We start from the raw sequence: 10,818 nt of genomic DNA on the forward strand, positions 1-10,818 counted from the left end.
AGAAGCCATAGTTGGGGCTTGATGCTCTCTGCTGGAAAAAACATCAGCACGGTGCCCCAGCACTTGTAGAGAAAGCTCTGCGAAAGAGATACCATCACGCTGGATGCATTGGGCACGGCCTGGCATGCACAGAGCCCACGGGGTATAGTTGTCTGCTTCACTGGTCCCAAGCTGCCCCTGGGTAGCGGCTGCTGTTCTGAACTAGGCACTGAACCCCAATTCCTTCCAGGACACTGACCTTGTCATCAGGCTGCTTATCACTGTGGGCCAAGTGGCGCCTGATACTAGCGATGATCCAGCCCAGCCAGATATGGTCCGGGATGAAGAATAGAAGGTCTTCCAGGAGCTTCCAGGGAAAGAAGAGGCAGTTAGAACCAAGTGGGGCCAAGAAACTGGTCTTCTCAATAGCTCCACCATAGCTGGGAGGGGAGGGGAAGAAGGAGCGTGCACTGTCGCCCCCCACGTCTCTCCTAATGCTTGTGAATCCTTATGAGCTGCCCCTGGTCCTTCTCCAATTGTACCTGCTGGGCTCAGCCACTTCCTTTGTCCCACAATGCAGTGCTGCTGAGGGGTCTGTTAATCCTGCCTCAGCGTGTGGGGACTGAACTAGATGACCTCTTGGGTTCCTTTCCAGCCCTCCATTTCTCTGACCCTTACCTGCAGCAGCTGCTGCTCCCACTCCCTCTGGCAGAAGGAGGTCTTGTGCTCTGGAAGAGACGGGCAGGTCAGTTTCCTTTGTGTTTAGACCCTTCTACTGGGGAGCAGCCGACAACATGGCTCTTGTTTGGCGGGGGGTGGGGAGTTGGCTCTTTGGAAATCGCTGATGGACAACAATGCTCCTCAGACCTAGACCCCTTGATGTGAAATACCCAGGAGTTCTGCTTGCCAAGATCCTTCCCCAGGGTGTGAGGTGTCAGATGAAGGATAGATACGGTCCTGGAAAGGATCCTTCCTGTCTAGGCATGGGGGGCTGGGCTAGAGGAACCAAGGGATATGATCCTGACGTGATCCTCTCTGATTTAAGGTCACAGCATCATATTATCCTGGATTCAGAGGAAGGTCCTGGGCTCTCCCTCTCTGAGCCCAGCACCACACCTTCGCTCTTGCAAGGGGAGACACTCCCTCCTCACCTTCCACGTAGAGGAGCATGTCCATCATGTAGTTATCCCAGAATCGGCCCGACACGGCCTGGAACATGCTCATCAGCTGGAAGAGGAGGAACATGGCTGCCCTTCTGACCTGCACCGTCATATACGAAGATGCACTGAGCACCTGGCGGACAAAGAGGCTGAGGTCTCTCTATCCCCTCCCTTGCAAGGCAGTGTGAGAAGGGTGCTCCCTACAGGTGCAGGGGGAGAGCTCAGTGATGGAGGGAAGGAGACAGCAGGGAGGTGGAGCTGACAACCAGGACAGGATTGAGAAGGATATTTCAGTTGATCAGGGACACTCCATGGACCAGCTATTGGCTCCTTCCATCCTCTCACTCCTGGGCTGGCTCTAGCTCAGATGAAAGGAGACAGGATTATCCAGAGGCCATCAGGCTGCTGGTGGGTCAGATCCTTGGCCTAGGTTAGAGCAGCACAAAGGGAGCTTGAAGCAGCCCGAAAGAGGCAGCTGGGCCATAAAGGGAACCCCCAGCTGCCCCGTGGTAAGGGAGGATGCTGAAGGCCAGGGGACAGGAGGGGGCATGCACAACAGTCCCGAAGGGCTCATTCCAGCTGGCTTATATTGGAGCCGTCTGAGGGCTGCACTAATTTGTGCTGGGGGACCTGGTCCAGCCCTAGGATCAGGCAAGCCAGGAAGGTGGCTGGCTCAGAGAGCTCGTGGGTTCTGTTAAATGCTGAAAGGCGCTGGGTCGATGTGCAATGAACGTGAGGAATGTGACGAGCCAGCTCCTCTGGGGGCTGCGGGGAGAAGAGCCACTACGCATTGCATGCCAGCAGCAGGACTGGCCCCTTCCCACTGAGGATAAGGAAACCTCCTGGCTGCGGGTTACTCAGCAGCAGCCGAGCCAGCAGCTCCTGGGGTAAAGAGGCCCCGGGGCTTGACCGACACCCTGTGAACAGAAAGGGGGGACATCCCATCAGGCTCTGGAGGGCTCTTTTGCATGCGCCTCTGAGCTCTACCTGTGCCCTTGACAGCTGGCTGTGTCCTTGCAGTGAGCTGGAACCAGAGTCAAGAGCTGATCCCCACCCCACCTGGGGGCAGACGCCTCTTGCTACAGAAGGACGAAGGGTGGGTGGATAAAATACGGAGACTCACCTCTGTTCTCCTTGCCAAACCTTCTGGCCAAGGGCAGCCTGCCTTCCTCCTGCATCCTCCTTACCGCCCTAACCAATGTCTGCAGGAGGAGAGGCAGGGCTGGCCCATGGGCTGTTGGGCTCAGTTGAAGCAGCAGCCCAGGCCATAAAACCTGCAGAGCAGAGAAAAGCCATCTCAGTACGGAAATATCCTCTTCCTGCACTAGCTCTCTCTTTCCTACACTAGCCAGGACCCCTGGCCTCGCCACCGCCAGCCAGACCTCTCTACCCAGCCTGAACCATGCAGCGATCCCTCCCCCCTCCCCCTTCACACCTGTCAGCGTCTGCCTCCAGCACCAAATCAAGTGACACATGACTGACCCCCCGCCTTTTGTTGAGTGTAGCATCATCATTGACAGCACAGTATTTCCTAACTCCAGTCCCACTTGGAAAGGCTGTGTTCTCACGGTGTGAATGCAATACACCAGCTTGATAGATAAAGAGGAGACTAGGAAAACCAATACTATCAAGTGGAAGCATAACAGACACTCAGGGAGGTTTGAGCTCTGACCTTCACATCCCCACGCAGACCTGTGGACAAGAGGGGGACTTAACACACACTATGCCAGAGGGTTACACAACTCTTTGCTAGACAGTATAGAATAGTGGAGCTCAGGAACCCCCGGGGGTCTATCCTACCTGTAGTAACTAAAGCACGTATATTTGGCATGCTCAATCTGAAAGACAGTGTAGCTGAGAGCACGATACTTGGGTCTGCCTTATTAGAAATGTGGCTTCTAGTCTCAGCTCTGCCTGAAGTGACCTTGTGTAATGTCACTGTTAATTTGTTCAGTGTGGGGACTGGGGGCTGGCTAATACTTGAATGCTTAGGCTTGTGTTCTGAGGCCTGGGTCAGTAATCAGGTCTGTGCAGTGTGTGGAAACATAAGCAATAGTCAGCAGAGATGAGATTTGGATGTAGTGTCTCCCCGCTCAGTGGCCTCTCCCTTAGGCACCAGGGTAGTGTGGGTGAGAGGCAGGAAATTCTGGGCTAGGGTTGGCTTTTGCAAAACAAGAATGTGGTGGGCTGTATAGAGCCCACCATGTAACGGCCAGGAAAAAGTTTACAGAGGGACCAATGAAGAGGGACTGAGCTATGGAAGCTGCAGAACCAGCATGACTGACCACAGGGGATGCTAGAGCGGAAGAGCCTCTGTGACACCAAACCCTGGCATGCATGGGCACTCAGCTGGTGAGGGTTCTCTGTTCCAAAGAACCAGGTCTGGCTCAGATCCGGTGTCCATTTTACCCAACCCCATGATGTTCTGGAGTGGGGAGGCTCAGATAAATAAGTCTGGTTGGGGCCTGTGTCATCGAAAAGCTCAGACCCAGAGAGGCCTGCGTCCAACAGAGAGGTGCGGGCTTCTCAATCGCCACAGTTTGAGGCTCCTTATTCCTGGAAGTCTTAACTCGGTCAACGGTGCTTTGCAGCTCAGCTATCCGTTTTGTCAGGACCTGCATTTGTTGGGCAAGTTCCTCTCTGGTGCTCACCATCAGTACACTGGCCGTTTGCAATGGTGTTGTGCTGGCTGGCTCCGATGTTTGGGCTTCCCAAAACTCACTGGCAGCCTGCCTTTCTTCCTCCTCTCTGACCTCTTTTATCAGCTAGGAGTAACTTGGGGACGTTCTTGTCGTTCTCTGTGTTGGATCTTCGAAGTGGATACTACCAGATCCCTCTGGGAGAAGAAGATAAGGAGAAGACAGCCTTCATCTGCCCATTAGGGTTTTATCAGTTCGAACGCATGCCCCAAGGGATTTCTGGAGCACCTGCCACCTTTCAACGTCTCATGGAGAAAGTTGTGGGAGACTGAATTTACTGCAAGTGTTAGTTTATTTGGATGACCTGATTGTGTTTGGAAGAACCTTAGAGGAGCATGAAGAAAGACTTCTTAAAGTGCTTGATAGGTTGGAGGATTATGGTCTGAAGCTTTCAATTGACAAATGCCAGTTCTGCAGAACCTCAGTGAAGAATGTGGGTCACATCGTGTCCCAAGAGGGTGTGAGTACTGATCCTGATAAAATAGAAGCACTCACTACATGGCCATGTCCAGGTAACTACAGAGAACTCAAGACCTTTCTTGGATTTAGTGGCTACTACCACAGATTTGTGAAAAACTATGCTACGATTGTAAAGCCTCTGAATGATCTTACCAGGGGACACCAGTCCAGCAAGAACAAATCTAAGACCAAGAATAAGGGGAGGTCCCCAAAGCCTCCTGTGCAGAGACACTATGGCCCCTTCGAACCATCTGGGCCACGGTGGGATGAGAGATGTGAAAGGGCTTTTCGAGAAATCATTACTTGCCTAACTCATGCTCCAGTCCTAGTTTTTGCTGACCCAAGCAAACCATTTATCCTGCATACTGATGCCAGTTTGGAGGGTCTGGGAGCAGTCCTATACCAGGAAGTGGAAGGCAAACGTAAACCTATAGCCTTTGCCAGCCGAGGATTGTCTGATAGTGAAACTCGCTATCCCACCCACAAGCTGGAATTCTTGGCCTTGAAATGGGCCATCACTGAGAAATTTCGAGACTACTTGTATGGTTCTCAGTCCCAGGTGTGGAGAGACAACAATCCACTGACTTATGTATTAACAAGTGCTAAGCTGGATGCTACAGGGCAGAGATGGGTGGCCGCCTTGGCTAGCTATGACTTCAGCATTCAATACCGATCAGGGAGAAGCAATGTAGATGCAGATGCCTTGTCCAGACATCCGCAGGCACCAGAAGTTGCTGTGATACCCACGGATGGAGTGAGAGCTATTTGCAGTGTGAGTTGCTGAGAGCCAGAGGCCTGTAAGAGCCTTCAGGGATGTGTTGCAGAAGCTTTGGGCCTGCCCGCTGAATGCATGCCTTCTGCTTCAATGAACTATATTGCATTAGACCAATCTCCCTTGCCCATGCTCAATGCAGCTGACTGGCAAGAAGCCCAGCGGCAAGATATTGACATTCGTGATACACTACTTGCCAAAAGGGAGGGGGGAAGTCCAGCTGCCGTTGTCCCACCTAACCCGGAGGGTAAACTACTATTGAGAGAATGGACCAAACTAAAACTGATTCAGGGAGTGCTACACCAAATGACCACCGACCCTTTACAAAAGCAACGAGCACAACTAGTACTGCCAAAAGAGTACAGAGCCCTGGCCATGAGGGCCCTGCATGATGACTTTGGACATTTAGGGATGGAGAGGACCCTGGAACTTATTCGTAGTAGGTTCTATTGGCCCTGAATGGCTGAAGATGTTCACAGGAAATGTGAGACTTGCGCTTGATGTGTTCAAAGGAAAACTCTGCCCACGAGGGCTGCATATCTCAAGAACATCACCAGCACCAAACCTTTGGAATTGGTATGCATTGATTTCTTGTCTGTAGAGGTAGACAAGAGGAATGTTGGAAATATTCTAGTAGTGACTGACCATTTTACATGGTATGCACAGGCATATCCCACACGTGATCAGAGGGCCACCACTGTCGCTCGAGTATTGTGGGACAAATATTTCTCAGTCTATGGATTCCCAGCTCGGATACACTCTGATCAGGGGCGGGATTTTGAGAGTCACCTTCTGAAGGAGGTGCTGAAGATAGCAGGAATTAAAAAGTCTAGGACAACGCCTTATCACCCCCAAGGTGATCATCAACCGAACCCTACTAGATATGTTGGGAACTTCGCGACCAGAGCAGAAGGCAACCTGGAGCCAGCATGTCACATTTCTGGTGCATGCCTACAATGCCACAAAGAACGATGCTACGGGAGTCACACCATATCTCTTGATGTTTGGGCGAGAACCAAGATTACCCATAGACTTGTGCTTTGGTGTATCAGAGGATGGAGATAACTATGAAACTCATCAGCAATATGTATCCCGACTAAGAGAAAAGCTGCGGGATGCTTATCACTTAGCTTCCGCTGCGGCTCAGAAGAACGCAGATTGCAACAAAGATCGATATGATGCCAGAGTGCGTTCACAGGAGCCCCAGCCGGGGGACAGAGTCCTGCTGTGAAATTTGGGTATTGCTAGCAAACACAAGATAGCTGACAGATGGAAGGCAATACTTTACTTGGTGATGGAAAAGCTGGGAGACCTGCCGGTCTACAAGATCAAACCTGAAGAGGGTCCAGGGCAAATAAAGACAGTGCATAGAAACCTTTTGCTCCCCATGGGGGAATTAGTAAGTACCCTTATGAGATGGGCTATAACAGGGCAACTGGGCCGGATAAAGGTGCTAAACCAAAGCCACCATCCAACATGGACAGCCAGCCCCCTGCAGCTAACCTACCCCCATGCAGCACATCCGAGAGCGAGTCTGAGGAGGAAGACACAACCCTGGTATATCCTGGAATGGAGACAAGATTTCAGTCTCGATCAGCTGAACCAAACGAGAGTTCCCCCTCTTCCGCCCTAAACGGAATTATTTAGGCCCATTTCTGACACCCCTGTGCCGCTGATGGGACCCCCATGTGATGACACACACAGGTTATTGGACAGTGGAGACACACAGGTAGAGGATGTCCTAGGCACCTTGGACCCTCCAGTGTTAGAACTAGAAGTGCAGGAGCCTATGCCAGTAGCTGAGGGACCCTCGAAGGAAACCTCTCCGTCTGTCACTCAAGAGGATGTTCCCCCTACCACGGCAACAGAGATTCTCAATAGACGAGACAGGGTGATAAGACCAGTAAAACGGTTAACTTATGATGCACCTGGGGTGACTAGTGAGGAGCCAATACATTTAGCACACAGGCTTGTGGAAGCTAAAGTGGGCTTCCTGAGACCCTTTGGAGGAAACCAATGAATTGGTATAAAGGGAGTGTGATTTGTCGGGACGACAAATTCTCAGCTGCGGGGAGGATGTAAGAGGATGTAAGAGTAAGGATGTAAGATGAGCTCCACCCTGACATCTGGGGGTGAGGTGTGGCAAGTTGTGGAAAAGAACTTCAGAGGCTGATCTCATTTGCATAGGCACACCCACCCCGCCTAGAATGAGGCCACAGCTGCCCCAATGGTCACTTTGGCTGCTGTGGGATCCCCAGTGTCTCTGTTATTGGGGCAGGAAGAATAAATTGTTTTTACCCTGATTATGGGAATCAAGGACAGTGGAACTGCACTTGACCTTTTGTTATGATGGAGGGACTTGCCATCAACTAAGTAGCACTCGCTAGGCAAGGGACATGGGTTCCAAAACTCTGTGAAGGGAAAGAGGCTGGGAACAGGTATTAATACTTGGTGGCACGGGCTGCCTGGTGAGGGCCTTACATGCTAATTGCACTTCCTCCTCTCTCCACTGTGGAATATCAGAGCTAATTTTGATTCCATTAGGAGTCTAGTTACAGGCTGCTGAGCTGAATTCACTTTGGGCTAATGGTGCACCAGCACTGAGGCTCCCCTACTACAAGCTGAAATCACAAAAGAGCTAAACTTACTAAGAGCTGAAATCATTGAGGGTTGTGTTTAAGTAGTGGGGGAGCCTGAAAATGTATGGTGGAGCAGTTTGCGGGACAGCGAGCAGAGCGGCTGGTGGAACAGAGCAGTTTGCGGGATGGCGAGCGGCGCCATTCATGAGACGGCGAGCGGAGCCGTGCGGTGTGGAGCGGAGCGGAGCCGTTTGTGAGACAGCGGAGCAGAGCGGAGCCCTGTGGAGCTGTGGGGCAGACAGCTTCAGGTCACATAAGGTGCCCCTTACCTCTTTCCCCCCCGCACAGGCACATTTTTCCCAGACTGGGGAATAAAAACTCTGCAGATAAACTTTTGGACTCTGGGGCTGCCCTGACCACGGACAGAAACTTTTGGGTCGTGAGACTTTTGCGTCGTTGGACTTTTGGGTCGTTGGGTGATTTTGGGTTGCTGGACTCAAGAACTAAAGGGAAAGGACATGCCCCAATTTGCTTGGGGTGGGTTTTTTGCTCACGGGTTGTGTTATGAATCCTGTTCGTGGTATTTCCCCAACATAATGCCACAGTGTTTCTCTCTGTTATTAAAAGGCTTTTTGCTACACTCAGACTATGTGCTTGTGAGAGGGGAAGTATTGCTTCTTGGAGGCGCCCAGCGGGGGTGGTATATATTTGTCCCAGGTCACTGGGTGGGGGCTCGAGCCGGTTTTTCGTTGTGTTATTGAAATGGAACCCCTAGATACTGAACCCGGCCCTTGTTGCTGCCAACTCTGACAGGCAGAAGGGTTACACTTACATTGGCCATTCTGGGGGAGTCACCCAGGGACGCAGGGTGCTGAAGCAGAGCTGGCAGACCTCGAGCTCCATGGTGCGCCTGCTGTCTGCTTCCTCCTGATGGTGAGAAATAAGGGAGACACCAGGGAGATTTAGATTCAGTGGAGACCCCAGTGGCATGGTAACTATAGTGGGCATGGCAGGGAGTGAAAATGGGGCTTGAAGGGAAAAGGCGAAACCCTGGCTGTGACTGTGCCCTAACCAGCCCAGGGTTTGTGTGGAGCCAGTTCTAGGCTCCACGCCTCTGCCTGGTGAAAACCAGATCCCTCATGGCTTAGTCTCCTGTAGGGTGGTAGATCACAGTGGGGCGAGAGAAGGAGGAAGCCAGGGGTCCTGCCCTCGGAGCGCGAGGGACAGAGCCCGGATGGCAGCTGGGAGAGGGATCAGAGAGAATGGGCTGGGAGGAAAAAACACTGTCTTCTATTTGTCATCATCTTCCATCAGTAGATGGAGGGTGCCATCCCCAGTTCCATCTGCTTCCCAAACCCTATTTGCTGCCCATCGCCTGCCCCTCCCCATCTGCAGCTGCCCCTCCTTCCCTATCCCTTGATCCCATGTTCTGCCCTGTTCACTGACTCCCATCACGAAGGTCTCTGCGGATTCTTACCGTGCTGTCGAGGGTCAGGGTGCACTGACGCACCGAGAAGTCAATTAAGGGTCTTGATGCAGATTTCTCCAAGAGCCCATGCGCCCCCATTGTCCGTATAAAAGAAGCAAGGGCTTCTCTGACCTGCCAGACCCAGACAGAAACAGAAATGATTTGCACACAGTGTGGAGGGACCTTGTCCCCTCCCAGTCCAGGCTGGGATCCTTTCTCAGCGGGGTGTTTGGGGAAATACTGCTAGGCAGCCCAGAGATGGGAATGCAGCCGGAGGGAGCCCTGCTGGGATTCTTTCCCCCACATTCTGCCCTACACTATGGAGCACTGATGGGTCGTGTGTTTCGATGCACAGGGTCCCGGCAGGCTCTGCACTGGCAGGCAGACATTCACTAGCTTTGGCCGCATTGGCCATGGTTCCAGACTCACCCGTATGCTTGTGCTCTGCAGGACTGGCTCCAGGGCTGTGAACAGCTTCTCTGAATGGTGTGTCATTTCGGAAACTGTAAGACACAGACACATGGCTCAGCAGGGCTGATGTTAAACTGGGATGTGCAGGGACCTGAGATCTCACGAACCCTAGAGCAACCTCAATGTCCCTACATGACCCTCCCAGCAGGTTACCCCCATGGGTAACTAGCTGCATCTGCCCACGCTTGCAGTTCCAGCAAGGAATGTCCTCTCTCATTGCCGCAGCATCGGCTGAGGGGCTGCAGGACTTGGATTATCTACTGCAGACAGGTACAAATGACCCCAATGAGGCCCAGTGCTAAGCACTGCTAATTGCACAAGAGGCCATAACACACCAAAAGACGAGGCCTCGCTGTGGGTCACTTACTGTTGGATTGGACTATCCGGTCCAGAATGAAGAGACTAGTACAGTTCTCCTCTTCCTCATCCAGCCTCCTGAAGAGGAACACATGCAGCTCCACCAGGAACTAGTGAGCAGCAGGAAGACGAGTGAATCATAATGGGGTGAATCATAAAGGGGAAGGGAATATAGTTCTATGCCTGGGCTCTGAAATTCCACAAGTTGTGATTTCCTTCTCTGAGAAAGGTGATTGGGTTTCTTACCCAGATGGACCAGAGAGTCCAGGGCCTCTCTCCGCTCCTCCAGGTGCTCTCTGGGGAGATGACACACCTAAGGGAAGAAAGCAACACCAACAAAGGTAAACTAGATCCAGTGTCTCTCAGGCCAAGCCCTCGGATGGCAGAGTGAAGGGGTGAGGGTGGAGGGGCAGATTCTAATTCCCATCTAAAGAACAGGCCAGCAAGCTGGATCAGTCTGAGTGACACTGAGGCTGCGGGGGCCGTGGCTCATGTAGAAGCAGAGTTTGACGGGTCAGGAACCGAAGATGTGGAGCATTGGAACAAGGTGTGGGATGCTGATGTTCCCGGTCAAAGGAGTTGGGGTGGGTGGGAGGAAAGAAACCAAAGGAGAGTTCTCCAGGATCCATCTCCCAATGGGAACAGGATGAGGTAGGGACAGCAATTCCCACAGCCTACCCAGTTTAAGCCAACAGGCCCCGGCATTTTGCCCGAGTGATCCCAGCATCTCTTACCATGGAGTGGAGTGCTGGGAAGAGGGTGCCAATGTCCTTCCTCAGGGCAGCCTCATCCATGTCCCTCATGCAAGCAAGGCTCTGTGCAAGAGAAGAGATGCAAGACATGGCGATGACGTGTCAGGCAGACAAGCCCCAAT

The sequence above is a fragment of the Eretmochelys imbricata genome, chromosome 6 (assembly GCF_965152235.1).
Source record: "Eretmochelys imbricata isolate rEreImb1 chromosome 6, rEreImb1.hap1, whole genome shotgun sequence".
Classification (NCBI taxonomy): Eukaryota; Metazoa; Chordata; order Testudines; family Cheloniidae; genus Eretmochelys; species Eretmochelys imbricata.